The following is a 14,759-nucleotide window of genomic DNA, read 5'->3' on the forward strand; positions in this document are numbered from 1 at the left end:
CCTCCACCTGCGACTGTTCATCAACGGCGTCTCCCCTCCTGTCTCCACCAACCACTGTTCATCCACGGGCCCCTATTCATCCAGCCTGCACCGCTTCTCCATCGGCTACTGTTCAACCAGCCCTCTGCACGGGGTCCTGTTCAACCACCCCTCCATGGGCTACTGTTCATCCAGCCCTCCACCGGCTACTGTTCAACCAGCCCTCCACGGGGTCCTGTTCATCCAGCCCTCCATGGAGTCTTGTTCATCCACCCCCAACCGGCTCGATCGGGGTCCTGTTCATCCAGCCGCAACGGCCTCTACTACCATGGGGTCATGTTCATGCACCCCCCCCCACTAGGAACTGTTCATCCACCCCCTCGCAACAACGCTCATTGTTCAACAAGAGGCAGCATCGATCGGCTTCAGTTAGCAGCAGTAACGAAGGAATCACTCGGCTTCAGTTAACAGCAAGGGATCGATCGAAGTTCAGTAACGTAGCTAGTGCAATCGCTCGGGTTCAGTTAGAGCCCAACGCCTCGCTCGGGTTCAGTTAGAGCGCAACGCCTCGCACAGACGCGCGTACGTGTACGAGAGAAACGCGCAAACCTCCGTGCATTGCTCGGCCCCGACCACCCACCATAATCGGGAACTCCCCGATATTTTCCTCGCCCTCGTTTCTATCATGGTTTTTTCTGTCATGGACGGCCCAAAGAATGTCATGCAGCTGCGTCTCCGGCCCGCCTAGTACGAAAAGCCCATTTTCTGTCATGATTTTTTGTCATAGAAGTAGGAGCCCACCACATCTATGATGATACCGGGTTTTGTCACAATTATCGTCATAGAAGTGTCATAAGCATGACAGAAAAAAATTGTTCAGCCCAAAATGTCACGGATGTGTCTTTTTTTGTAGTGCCTTATCCTACGAGTGAGTCGGTATCTCGATGTCCTTTTGACTTAGTTCATTCTGATGTTTGGGTTCCCGCTCCCTTTGATTCGAAAGGTGGTCATCGCTACTATGTTCTGTTTATTAATGATTTCTCTCATTACACTTGGCTCTACTTTATGAAATCTCGTAGCGAGGTTCTCTATATATACAAGCGTTTTGTTGTCATGATTCACACTCAGTTTTGCACACCCATTCGTACTTTTCGTGCAGACTCCACTGGAGAGTATATCTCCCAGATGTTGTGTGGTTTTCTTGCAAAACAGGGTACTCTTGCCCAGTTCTATTGCCCTGGTGCTCATGCTCAGAATGGCGTTGTAGAACATAAGCATCGTCATCTACTTGAGATGGCTCGTGTGCTGATGATGGCTGCCTCTCTTCCACCACACTTTGGGTTGAGACCGTCTCTGCCTCCACCTATCTCATCAACATTCAGCCATCGGCTACCTTACAGGGTGGTATTCCTATGGAGCGTCTCACTGGTCGTTCTCCTGACTACTCAGCTCTTCGTATGTTTGGATGTGTGTGCTATGTTCTTCTTGCCCCACGAGAATGCACCAAATTGACTGCTCAGTCAGTTGAGTGTGTTTTTCTTGGCTAAAGTGATGAGCACAAGGGCTATAGATGTTGGGACCCTGTTGGTCGTCGGCTGCACATTTCGCGTGATGTGACTTTTGATGAGTCTCGCTCTTACTATCCGTGCCCTTCCTCCTCGAGCTTCTCTGTGGACGGTATTTCTTATTCTTCCTGATACACCCTTCCATGTGCCTCCTGTCTCCCCTCCCTCTGGCACATCTCACTCCTTCTCATTGATCATCGACACCACCTTCCCCTCCATCCACCTCCCCACCCTCATCCTCCACCTCTCCACCATCATCTCTAGTCTGTCGCCCTCTCTCCATTTCCTCTCCACTACACTCGCCGCCCTCGTATTGAGGATGATTCTACTGACGTGCCTTCACTTTTGGAGCACCTCCTCTCACGCCTCCCCTGATTCATAACTGCCATGCTCGGCCTCGCCCCCACCTGATCGCTATTCTCCTGACCGGTATGGTCTCTCTATTGTTGCTGAACCCACTTCCTATCGGGCTACACTCAGCCTGAACGGCAGCTTGCGATGGCCGAGGAGCTTGCTGCCCTTGAGTGCTCTGGCACATGGGATCTGGTTTCCCTTCCTTCTGGTGTTCGTCCCATCACCTGCAAGTAGGTCTATAAGATTAAGACTCGCTCTGATGGTTCTCTTGAGCGCTACAAAGCTCGTCTTGTGGCTCGTGGCTTTCAGCAGGAGCAGGGTCGCGATTATGATGAGACATTCGCTCCTGTGGTACACGTGACCACTGTCCACACTCTCCTTGTTGTGGTTCTGTTCGTCATTGGTCTGTGTCTCAACTTGACGTCCAGAACACTTTTCTCAATGGTGAGTTGTGTGAGGAGGTCTATATGCATCCACCCCCGGGGTACTACGCTCCTGATGGTATGGTTTGTCGACTTCGACGCTCCCTCTATGGTCTTAAACAGGCCCTCGTGCCTGGTCCGAGCGGTTCACCTCTGTGGTGACTGCCCATGCCTGCTAGCTTCTTGCCCAGTGATCATGATCCTGCTTTGTTTGTTCACATGTATCCTCGTGGTCGGACTTTTCTCCTTCTATATGTAGATGACATGATCATCACTGGTGACGACTCTGACTACATTGCCCTTGTTAAGGCCCCCTTTGCGACAAGTTCCTCATGTCTGATCTTGGTCCACTTCACTATTTTCTTGGGATTAAGGTTTCCTCGACCTCTGATGGCTTCTACATCTCACAGGAAAAATATATTCAGGATCTTCTTGCTTGAGCAGCTCTCAGTGATGAGCGCACTGTTGTGACTCCTATGAAGCTCAACGTTCAGCTTCATGCCTCTAACGGTGATCCTCTTCCTAATCCCACTCGCTACCGCCACCTCGTTGGGAGCCTTGTCTATCTTGTTGTTACGCGTCTTGACATCTCCTTTCCTGTCCACATTCTCAACCAGTTTGTTTCAGCCCCCACCCATGTCCACTATAGTCATCTCTTCCATGTTCTCGGATATCTTCGTGGCATGATTTCTCATCGTATTTTCTTTCCCCGCTCTAGCTCTCTCGAGCTCCAGGCCTACTCTGATGCTACGTGGGCTAGTGATCCCTCTGATCGATGTTCGCTGTCTTCTTACTCTGTCTTTCTTGGTGGCTCTCTTATTGCCTGGAAGACAAAGAAACATATTGTAGTTTCTCACTCGAGTACAGAGGCTGAGTTGCGCGCGATGGCTATGCTGACGGCTGAGGTGATCTGGTTACGCTGGTTACTTGAGGATTTTGGTGTGTCTGCCACTACATCGACTCCCTTACTGTCCGACAATACAGGGGCTATTAGTATTGCGTGTGACCCGGTGAAGCATGAGCTCACCAAGCACATCGGTGTGGATGCCCACTTTGTGTGTGCTGCTGTGCAGGATCATACTCTCGCTCTTCACTATGTGCCCTCTGAGTTCCAGTTGGCGGACTTCTTTACGAAGGCACAGACTCGAGCGCGGCATGGGCTCTTTTCCTCCAAACTCAGTGTTGTTGATCCACCATGAGTTTGAGGGGGGGGGGATGTTAGATGTGCATAGTCCCCTTTTCTGTATATCCCCATTGTATAAGGGGCTTCCTGCTTTTTACCTCACATGTACATTTTGGCCCCCTGTGAATGGCAGTGGCTCATTATTCAACATGAGAGACCTCACATGAATCGACAGTTTTGACTCCTTTTAGTCTTTGGTTATTTTCAAAGTGGAAACCCATGAAATGTCGGGATCAAAACCCCAGGTCAGATGGTACTGTGGACGTTCATGATTACTGTACAACTAACTGATTTCGTGGAATATGCTTCTTACTTTCTTGTCTGAATGCTTAATAGTATGTTAACTTTGCAATGTGATGGAACCAATAGACCTTATACCCTTGAGTGTATGAAACATTGCACATATTTCTCAATTTTTTTACTCAGCAACAGCCAATCAATGTCAATGAAGGTTTCTTACATTTACTAGTAGTTCCAACCAATTCCGGAGAACGTGCAAACCAGAAAACCAGAAGCAAAACAAAATTTGGATCACGTTTTAGATCTGTTGCTGCAAAACAAAATTTCCATCAGGCTTTAGATCTGTTATTTCCTAGTTCTAATCAGCATAAACTGAATCCTCTTATCTGCCTGCGCGGTGCAGGCAATGTCTTTCGAGGGCGCCATTGATTATTGTGTTGAGCAGATTCGTGCAATTCATTTACACGAAAGAGTAGATCCTGTGAATGCGTTGGACTTTTGTGGTCTCTACTCAGACTTTAGGCCAGTGGAAATTGACGATGAGTGTTTCTACAGGAGCTTCATAATTTCCTATCTTTGTTTATGCCGATGTACGACAGGAGCAACTTCTTGATAGGCAAGACACAAATGAGGAAGAATGCCTCCTTGCAGCTATCGAAGAGGTTGCTGAGGAGGAACATGCACGTTTTGGATGGGCCTCTGAATTTTCTAATAGCCCACAAAGTAAGTTCCTGACTTTTTCCACAATTGTGTTTTTTCTTGGATAAACATATCCGTAAGGGACAATTCTCTTCAAGTTACTGTACATGTCAAAATAGATTCAGCTGTCTAACCATCATTGTTGTATCGTTTGAAGGAGATGCACAATTGCTTAGCAGTAGTGACATGGCATTGCAGTTTACGCCCTGCTGAGGCAAACTCAAGTCTGAAGCTTATTATAATGTTACAACCTGAAACCCAACTTAGCAAAAATGCACCTTAAGTTTATTTGTAAGGGATACTAGTGTGACAATGTAAACCGCAAGAGTATAATTCTATGCTTCATTGAACACTGAAATGCTTCAGACCTGCTGCTTCTCATGATGTAGCCATCTTAACATTCTGTTACTAAGTATTCATACTCTTTAACTATTTTATAGTACTCCTAGATTGTTAATAACTGAAGTTTTTCAGGTGATTTGTTACCCTAGTTATGTTTGTTAATATCATGTTATTTAGTATCAATAGTGTATGTAAGCACTTTTGTAACCGATGGTATCGCCTTACATAGCTGTATGGAATGGTTACCAAATGCGATATGCTAACTCATGGAATTGTTTCAGCCATTTAAGGAGTTGATAAAGAAAGTAAAGAGCTGGAAGAAAAAACGCACATTGATCCCCGTATTAACTGACAGGTTTTTGATATGCTTGGTTTTCTGCAATTCCGGCCAGGTATTGTGGCCGAATGCTTCCATCTCACTGACTTAATCTGCTTCTTTGTCAGATACCTTATGCGGAAACTTCTCAAGTTCTTCAGCACTGACGATCGAACAGAAGACAGTGAGAAAACACTTCTCAACTTATCCTTCAGTCATCAACCTATCTTTCCCTCAGTTCATCCCAATTAATGTTTCTGACACATTTTTGGTGGTCAGTTTTTGTTTTCCTCAGGTTAGTAGCAGCTATCTTGTTAGGCTCGCACATGGCGGACTATGAAGAGGTTATACCTGGACTTGGAGAAAATGACAGTGTGACAGATGTGAGTATCAGCATATCTTCCTTAACATCATGTCATCCTGAATTTCCGATCCATTAGTTTCAACCTGCTGATTCAGTAGTAGACTGGCTTCTTTCGACACTTTTCAAGAACATCAACATTTGTCATGAAAATTTGTGCCCTTTTGCTTACATCAACACAGGCTCTAGTTGCTGCGTGGCGCTACAAGTATTAGGAGAGCAAAAAATGAAATCAAACAATAGTATTATCACTTTAGAAATTTTGGTGCCTTTCAGTGTTCTAAAGCACAGCATATCTTCTCTTCATCTCCTTGATTAGCAGATAGGCAAAGGCTCGCCGTTCCACTCCATGAGGCATTCCAACAGCGCGTCGTTGTGCTTACCCTGGTTCATGGCAATAAACACCTTGTCCACCTCCTCCCCAGGTGATCGCGTCTTCTCTCAGGTCAAGTACACCATTCCAAGCTCCTCGCGCACGAACCGATACAGAGGGTATGATCGGCAGTCAGTGATACGGTTCGGTTCTGCAGCAGTGCCATTCTCCACTGCACCTCTAGCAGCCTCAACCTCCCGAGGCAGTGTCGCGCAGAGCTCCTGCTCGAATTTGGCAACCTTGGCAAACACCGAGGTCTCCACATTGTGCTTAGCCTCACCGTTGGCCAGAGCATGCTCCACCAGCACCGCGCGCATCTTCTTCATGAGAGGGTAGTTGGCGCTGCAAGGGTCGTCCGCGTATGCAAACACCGCCTCGCGGTCAATTGTTTGGAGTAGGTCCTTCTCATAAAAAAGCGCGTTGTGGAGACCACCCATGTCATTTGTGATCAGTGTCTTCTTGGCCACTCTTGTGACACAATTCTTGACGGCATTCTTGACATTCTCCTCGAGGTGGCGCGGGTCGATGGCTTGGCACAGCGCAACCAAAAATGTAGAGGACATGAGCTTCAGAATGTCGATGGCATCGGCAGTCTTCCGGGCCGAGATTAATCAGAGGGAGTTAACGTCTTGGTTGTGTTGCTCCGCACTCTGGACATGGTTGGTCACAGGGTTGCCCAAGAATTGGAGCTCCGAGCAGTATGAAGCCATGGCGATCTCGGCACCCTTGAAGCCATAGTCCAGGCTTGGGTTGCGGCGACCTGAGAGGTTGGAGGGCAAACCATTGTTCTAGAAGTCATTCACTAGCTCCGAGAACTGGGCAAACATGAGCTTGCCAATAGCAGCAGCCGCAAGCCTCATGTTGTCCATCGACACACCGATGGGCGTGCCTTGGAAGTTGCCACCGTGAATTGCCTTTCCACGAGACACGTCAATGAGTGGGTTGTCATTGAGGGAGTTGATCTCGCGCTTAATAAACTTCGTCGCTGCACGGATGACCTCAATTTGTGGCCCAAGCCATTGCGGAGATGTGCGGAGAGCATATCTGTCTTGCTTTGGCTTCATCAATAGGTCGAGCTCACCAAGCTTCTTCGTGAGCATCATGTAGGAGCTTCCCTCCAGGATGTGCTAGATAATTGCCGCGGCCTCGATCTGTCCAGGGTGGTGCTTCAACTTGTGTGTCAGATGGTTAGTGTACTCTGGCTTGCCGTTCATCACTTCGCAGAACACGGCTGACAAAACTTCAGCAAGCACACCAAGGACAATCGCTTCAAAGAGAACTATGGACGCGAGTCCAGAGCCCACCGCCGTGCCATTAACCATAGCAAGGCCTTCCTTGGGCTGCAGCTTGATACGTCTCCAACATATCTATAATTTTTTATTGCTCCATGCTATATTATTTACTGTTTTGAATGTTTATGGGCTTTATTATACACTTTTATATCATTTTTGGGACTAACCTATTAACCCAGAGCCCAGTGCCAGTTTCTGTTTTTACCCTGTTTTATGGTTTCGAAGAAAAGAAAAACCAAACAGAGTCCAATTGACCTGAAACTTCATGGAACTCATTTTTGGAAGGAAAGAAGCCAGAAGACTTGGAGTGCACGTCGGGGGATCTGCGAGGAGGTCACGAGGCAGGGAGCGCGCCCACCCCCTGGGCGCGCCCTCCACCCTCGTGAGCCCCTCGTGCCCCCCCTGGCGTACTTCTTCCACCTATATATCTTCATATACCCTAAAAACATCCGGGGGCACAATAGATCGGGAGTTCCGCCGCCAGAAGCCTCCATAGCCACCGAAAACCAATCTAGACCCGTTCCGGCACCCTGCCGGAGGGGGAATCCCTCTCCGGTGGCCATCTTCATCATCCCGCTGCTCTCCATGACGAGGAGGGAGTAGTTCTCCCACAGGGCTGAGGGTATGTACCAGTAGCTATGTGTTTGATCTCTCTCTCTCTCTCTCTCGTGTTCTTGATTTGGCATGATCTTGATGTATCGCGAGCTTTGCTATTATAGTTGGATCCTATGTTTCTCCTCCCCCTCTTCTCTCTTGTAATGGATTGAGTTTCCCCTTTGAAGTAATCTTATCGGATTGAGTCTTTAAAGATTTGAGAACACTTGATGTATGTCTTGCCGTGCGTATCTGTGGTGACAATGGGATACCACATGATTCACTTTATGTATGTTTTGGTGATCAACTTGCGGGTTCCGCCCATGAACCTATGCATAGGGGTTGGCACACGTTTTCGTCGTGATTCTCCGGTAGAACTTTGGGGCACTCTTTTGAGGTCCTTTGTGTTGGTTGAATAGATGAATCTGAGATTGTGTGATGCATATCGTATAATCATACCCACGGATACTTGAGGTGACATTGGAGTATCTAGGTGACATTAGGGTTTTGGTTGATTTGTGTCTTAAGGTGTTATTCTAGTACGAACTCTAGGGCTGTTTGTGACACTTATAGGAATAGCCCAACGGATTGATCGGAAAGAATAACTTTGAGGTGGTTTCGTACCCTACCATAATCTCTTCGTTCGTTCTCCGCTATTAGTGACTTTGGAGTGACTCTTTGTTGCATGTTGACAGATAGTTATGTGATCCAATTATGTTATTATTGTTGAGAGGACTTACACTAGTGAAAGTATGAACCCTAGGCCTTATTTCCACGTATTGCAATATCGTTTGTACTCACTTTTATCATTAGTTACCTTGCTGTTTTTATAATTTAAGATTACAAATACCTTTATCTACCATCCATATACCACTTGTATCACCATCTCTTCGCCGAACTAATGCACCTATACAATTTACCATTGTATTGGGTGTGTTGGGGACACAAGAGACTCTTTGTTATTTGGTTACAGGGTTGCTCGAGAGAGACCATCTTCATCCTACGCCTCCTACGGATTGATAAACCTTAGGTCATCCACTTGAGGGAAATTTTCTATTGTCCTACAAACCTCTGCACTTGGAGGCCCAACAACGTCTACAAGAAGAAGGTTATGTAGTAGACATCAAGCTCTTTTCTAGCGCCATTGCCAGGGAGGTGAGTGCTTGAAGGTATATCTTTAGATCTTGCAATCGAGTCTTTTAGTTTCTTGTTTTATCACTAGTTTAGTTTATAAAAGAAAACTATAAAAAATGGAATTGAGTTTATCTCATACGCTTCACCTTTTTTAATATCTTTCGTGAGAATAATGGAAAGGAAAATTGTGCCGAAGTATTAGAAGAAGAAATCTATAAAATGTTTGGCACTAAATATTTGAATGATGAGCATGATTGCAATGTTGTTAGTATGAATTCCTTGAATATCCACGATGCTAATGATATGCAAAGCCACAAGCTTGGGGAAGCTATGTTTGATGAAGATGATATTTTTTGTGTTGCTGTTTGAAAACAGAAAGTTTACCGCTGTTGCAATAATTCCCTAGAAAAGTCAGAATGTGATAAAATGTTGAAACCTTTTGAATATTAAGCTCTGATAAATTTACTACAGTGGGAATTTTATTTCATAATTTTTGGAGTTAGGGAAGTATGGATGTTGCTGCATTCTTTACAGACTATCCTGTTTAGGCAGATTGCTGTTATGTTTGCATTGTTTGCATATGTTTGCTTCTTTAATGATTCTATTTGAGGATAGGACTATTAAATATGCAAAGGCATTTAGTATGCAATGTTGAATAATAATTTTAGTTATTTGCTACAGTAGAGTATGATAAGGTTTTTGCAATGGTTTATACTAACTTATCTCACGAGTCCTTGTTGAGTTTTGTGTGGATGAAGATTTTGAGATTTAGGGAGACCATGATATCAGAGGAATTAAGGAGACACAAAAGCTCAAGCTTGGGGATGCCCAAGGCATCCCAAGATAATATTTCAAGAAGTCTCAAGCATCTAAGCTTGGGGATGCCCCGGTTGGCATCCCACCTTTCTTCTTCAACAACTATCAGTTAGTTTCGGTTGATCCTAAGTTTTTGCTTCTTCACATGATGTTTGCCATTCTTAGAATGTCATTTTATTGCCCCGGTTGGCATCCCACCTTTCTTCTTCAAAAACTATCGGTTAGTTTCGGTTGATCCTAAGTTTTTGCTTCTTCACATGATGTTTGCCATTCTTAGAATGTCATTTTATTTTGTTTTGATTGCTGTTTGAATATAATACCAAGATCTATTAAATGTTAGAGAGTCTTCACATAGTTGCATAATTATTCGACTACTCATTGATCTTCACTTATATCTTTCGGAGTAGTTTGTCATTTGCTCTAGTGCTTCACTTATATCTTTTAGAGCATGGTGGTAGTTTTATTTTGAAGAAATAGATGAACTCTCAAGCTTCACTTAGATTATTTTGAGAGTCTTAAACAGCATGGTAATTTGCTTAAAATCCTAATATGCTAGGTATATAAGAATAGTAAAAACTTTCACATAGAGTATTGAATACTAAGAGAAGTTTGATGCTTGATGATTGTTTTGAGATATGGAGATAATAATATCAAAGTCGTGCTAGTTGAGTAGTTGTGAAATTGAGAAATGCTTGTGCTGAAGTTTGCAAGTCCCGTAGCATGCACGTATGGTAAACGTTGTGTAACAAATTTGAAACATGAGGTGTTATTTGATTGTCCTCCTTATGAGTGGCGGTCGGGGACGAGCGATGGTCTTTTCCTACCAATCTATCCCCCTAGGAGCATGCGTGTAGTGCTGAGGTTTTTGATGACTTGTAGATTTTTGCAATAAGTATGTGAGTTCTTTATGACTAATGTTGAGTCCATGGATTATACGCACTCTCACCCTTCCATCCTTGCTAGCCTCTTCGGTACCGTGCATTGCCCTTTCTCACATTGAGAGTTGGCGCAAACTTCGCCGGTGCATCCAAACCCCGTGATATGATACGCTCTTTCACACATAAACCTCCTTATATCTTCCTCAAAATAGCCACCATACCTACCTATTATGGCATTTCCATAGCCATTCCGAGATATATTGCCATGCAACTTTCCACCATCCAATTTATCATGACACAATCATCATTGTCATATTGCTTTACATGATCATGTAGTTGACATAGTATTTGTGGCAAAGCCACCGTTCATAATTCTTTCATACATGTCACTCTTGGTTCATTGCATATCCCGGTACACCACCGGAGGCATTCATATAGAGTCATCTTTGTTCTAGTATCGAGTTGTAATCATTGAGTTGTAAATAAATAGAAGTGTGATGATCATCATTATTAGAGCATTGTCCCAAGTGAGGAATAAAAAAAGAGAAAGGCCATAAAAAAGAGAAGGCCCAAAAAAAAGAGAAATGCCATAAAAAAGAAAAGAGAAAGGCCATAAAAAAGAGAAGGCCCAAAAAAATGAGAGAAAAAGAGAGAAGGGACAATGCTCCTATCCTTTTCCACATTTGTGCTTCAATCTTTATGATAGAGAGTCTCTTGTTTTGTCACTTTCATATACTAGTGGGAATTTTTCATTATAGAACTTGGCTTGTATATTCCAACAATGGGCCTCCTCAAGTACCCTAGGTCTTCATGAGCAAGCAAGTTGGATGCACACCCACTAGTTTCTTTTGTTGAGCTTTCATACATTTATAGCTCTAGTGCATCCGTTGCATGGCAATCCCTACTCCTTACATTAACATCAATCGGTGGGCATCTCCATAGCCCATTGATTAGCCTCATTGATGTGAGACTTTCTCCTTTTTGTCTTCTCCACATAACCCCCCTCATTATATTCTATTCCATCCATAGTGCTATATCCATGGCTCGCACTCATGTATTGCGTGAAAGTTTATAGGTTTGAGATTTATAAAGTATGAAACAATTGATTGGCTTGTCATCGGGGTTGTGCATGATGAGAGCATTCTTGTGTGACGAAAATGGAGCATGACTAAACTATATGCTTTTGTAGGGATGAACTTTCTTTGGCCATGTTATTTTGAGAAGACATAATTGCTTAGTTAGTATGCTTGAAATATTATTATTTTTATGTCAATATGAACTTTTGTCTTGAATCTTTCGGATATGAATATTCATGCCACAATTAAGAAGAATCACATTGAAATTATGCCAAGTAGCACTCCGCATCAAAAAATTCTGTTTATATCATTTACCTACTCGAGGACGAGCAGGAATTAAGCTTGGGGATGCTGATACGTCTCCAACGTATCTATAATTTTTGATTGCACCATGCTATATTATTTACTGTTTTGAATGTTTATGGGCTTTATTATACACTTTTATATCATTTTTGGGACTAACCTATTAACCCAGAGCCCAGTGCCAGTTTCTGTTTTTACCCTGTTTTAGGGTTTCGAAGAAAAGGAAAACCAAACGGAGTCCAATTGACCTGAAACTTCACGGAACTCATTTTTGGAAGGAAAGAAGCCCAGAAGACTTGGAGTGCACGTCGGGGGATCTGCGAGGAGGTCACGAGGCAAGGGGCGCACCAACCCCCCTGGGCGCACCCTCCACCCTCGCGAGCCCCTCGTGGCCCCCCTGGCGTACTTCTTCCGCCTATATATCTCCATATACCCTAAAAACATCCGGGGGCACAATAGATCGGGAGTTCCGCCGCCAGAATCCTCCGTAGCCACCGAAAACCAATCTACACCCGTTCCGGCACCCTGCCGGAGGGGGAATCCCTCTCCGGTGGCCATCTTCATCATCCCGGTGCTCTCCATGACGAGGAGGGAGTAGTTCTCCCTCGGGGCTGAGGGTATGTACCAGTAGCTATGTGTTTGATCTCTCTCTCTCTCTCGTGTTCTTGATTTGGCACGACCTTGATGTATCGCGAGCTTTGCTATTATAGTTGGATCCAATGTTTCTCCTCCCCCTCTTCTCTCTTATAATGAATTGAGTTTCCCCTTTGAAGTAATCTTATTGGATTGAGTCTTTAAAGATTTGAGAACACTTGATGTATGTCTTGCCGTGCGTATCTGTGGTGACAATGGGATACCACGTGATTCACTTGATGTATGTTTTGGTGATCAACTTGCGGGTTCCGCCCATGAACCTATGCATAGGGGTTGGCACACGTTTTCGTCGTGATTCTCCGGTAGAACTTTGGGGCACTCTTTTGAGGTCCTTTGTGTTGGTTGAATAGATGAATCTGAGATTGTGTGACGCATATCGTATAATCATACCTACGGATACTTGAGGTGACATTGGAGTATCTTGGTGACATTAGGGTTTTGGTTGCTTTGTGTCTTAAGGTGTTATTCTAGTACGAACTCTAGGGCTGTTTGTGACACTTATAGGAATAGCCCAACGGATTGATCGGAAAGAATAACTTTGAGGTGGTTTCGTACCCTACCATAATCTCTTCGTTCGTTCTCCGCTATTAGTGACTTTGGAGTGACTCTTTGTTGCATGTTGACGGATAGTTATGTGATCCAATTATGTTATTATTGTTGAGAGGACTTACACTAGTGAAAGTACGAACCCTAGGCCTTATTTTCATGTATTGCAATACCGTTTGTGCTCACTTTTATTATTAGTTACCTTGCTGTTTTTATAATTTCAGATTACAAATACCTTTATCTACCATCCATATACCACTTGTATCACCATCTCTTTGCCGAACTAGTGCACCTATACATTTACCATTGTATTGGGTGTGTTGGGGACACAAGAGACTCTTTGTTATTTGGTTGCAGGGTTGCTCGAGAGAGACCATCTTCATCCTATGCCTCCTACGGATTGATAAACCTTAGGTTATCCACTTGAGGGAAATTTGCTACTGTCCTACAAATCTCTGCACTTGGAGGCCCAACAACGTCTACAAGAAGAAGGTTGTGTAGTAGACATCATAGCTCGAAGAAGCCATGCTGCATGCCCGCACTCTTAAATGCCTGGAGGCATTAACCTTGGTACCATCGGGAGCCATAGCCACGGCATTTGGGGCGGCCGGTGACAAGTCTCGCGATGTAGGAGAGCGGAATGAGATCGCCGGTAGCGGCAATGGTGCCCCGGAGCGGCAGGCACGATATAACGTTGGCATTGAGCAGCATGGCAATTGTCTCAAGAATCTCAAAGCGGATGCCGGAGTACCCTTGGAGCAGGGTGTTGACGCGGACAAGCATCGCCGCGCGCGTGGTGGCCGCTGGCAGCACGTGACCATCGCTGCCGGTGCCGAACGCCCCTGCGTTAAGGAACCGAATGAGCTCCCTCTGCAGAGCGCCGCCCTCCTTGGTCCTCCGATGGGAGGTGGCGCCGAAGCCGGTGGTGACGTCGTAGCTGTCGGTGCCGTTGGCCATGCTGGACATGACCCAGTCGCTGCTCTCCTTGACGCGGCCGCGGGCGGACTCGTCGAGCTCCACCCTGGCACCATCGGCGGCGGCCACAGCCGCGACCTGGGCGATGGTCAAGCTGGCGCCCTCCATGACCACCACCGGCCTGCGGTACTCCTCCACCACCCGCTTGACGGCGTCCAGATGGCTCCTCGACAGCTCCTCCACTGCCTTCCCCCAGTTGAGCGGGTCAGCACTCCGTGGCTGGGCCACGAAAATACCATCGCTGCCGTTGGCGGCCATTGGTTTGATCAACACTGTATCTTGAAGTCCCGCTTGCAGCAGTTGTGACTTGTGAGAGAGAGAAGAGCTCGACTGTGTCAGCTGGATTTTTTATGTGGCGATTGACTGATGAAATTGTGGAGCAGCCGTGAGAGAGAAGAGCTCATTGGAGTAGGAGAGGTCAGGATGCTCTTCTTGGATGGGAATGGAGGAGAGGGAAGGATTTAAATAGGTAGTGCAAGCAGGGTGGGTGGGGAACTAGGGATTGGTGTGGACTATGACCGAGATGGTTGTGTTGACCGCCGGACTTGGCACAAAGGTTGGGTTGGTGGCCTCGTGGCTAAATTTCGTGTCTTGATCCTTTTTTGAAACCTATTCAAGATTTGATTCTAGTTTGAATTTTTTTTGAGATCTGATCTT

The 14,759-nt window shown here is 45.4% G+C and overlaps 1 pseudogene; it reads right to left on the reverse strand.

Moving 5' to 3' along the window:
* Positions 1-5,776: 5,776 nt before the first annotated feature.
* Positions 5,777-14,445, reverse strand: LOC125541401 (annotated as a pseudogene).
* Positions 14,446-14,759: the final 314 nt, after the last annotated feature.

Source organism: Triticum urartu, chromosome 2, assembly GCF_003073215.2.
Source record: "Triticum urartu cultivar G1812 chromosome 2, Tu2.1, whole genome shotgun sequence".
Classification (NCBI taxonomy): Eukaryota; Viridiplantae; Streptophyta; class Magnoliopsida; order Poales; family Poaceae; genus Triticum; species Triticum urartu.